Here is a 1,174-nt window from a genome sequence, read left to right as displayed (position 1 = left end):
TTGAGCATACTTTCATAAGTTGTGTTCACCACACATTTAACTCATATATATGTAAATACATATAGGTCATGTCTAAGTTTTATGACAAGGAGGCTGAAAAGATGTCTTGAACATTTACATATGGAAAGTAAATTCTAGTAACTGTATAATCAGTGGGCAGATTATCTATCATTGTATATCATTAAAATGATTTTTTTAAGTCTTGCATTCTAATCCCTGCTCTATGTAAACATTCTCTTCCTGTGCCTTGGATCTTTACCGTGTAATCTACTTAAGGCTGGGGTGGCATCTCAACTCCCTTTGTGTTTATTTCTCAAGCAGAGGAATGCTTTGAAACTCAGACATTTTGCCACCGTTCTCTCCCACAAAACCTGGAGCAGGATCTTATATTGCCTCAGAGAAGCTTATCTGCTCTCATTAGGAGCTAAAGAGTAAACTGAGTTTTGTCAATACTTTGATCACCTCAATCGCACCTATACACAGGGTCCTCCAAAGCACAAATTATCTCCCAGGAGTTCTTTAAAGCTTCTCCTCCCAGGAAAGTGTCAGAACTATAACTTTTTAAATTTCTTTTATTTTACATGGATTAGTGTTCTCCCTGTATGTAACCTTGTGTACCACGTGCATGCCTGGTACGCAAAGAGGGAACTGGCTCACTCTGGAACTAGAATTGCAAACAGTGTGAGCCACAGTGTAGGTGCTAGAAAATGGACCTGGGTCCTCTGGAAGAGCTGTCACTGCTCCTAACAACTTGAACATCTCTCCAGGCTTTGGAGCTGTAATTTTTTTAAAAGTACAACAAAGAAGCATCAGCAGGATGAGAGAAGGTCTCTTTGGGTCCTGCATATACTTTGTTATGTAATACAAATGTCTAGATCAGATATTCAGGAAGAACCCCATGAGCCATTCACTACAATTTCTGAAAACTTGTGTTTGTTTATACTCTCTGCTTTAAAATCCTAGTGGACGAGTTGCCCATTTCAACAATAAGTGGCATTCTAAGATGTGCTAAATGGCTTGTCACAGAATGAGATTGCATTCACCATGGTAACCTTACACTAACATAGCCACAAACCAATATTACATCAGAGTATCAGCAGCTGCCTCAGAAGCAACGTAAAAGGGAAGTTGAGCCTCATCTTCCAGCTTTGCATGTACCATGGAGCTCACAGCT

Source organism: Acomys minous (genome assembly GCF_964271855.1).
Source record: "Acomys minous genome assembly, chromosome: 19".
In the NCBI taxonomy this organism is placed as follows: Eukaryota; Metazoa; Chordata; class Mammalia; order Rodentia; family Muridae; genus Acomys; species Acomys minous.
Note: the sequence above shows the minus strand (reverse complement) of the source record.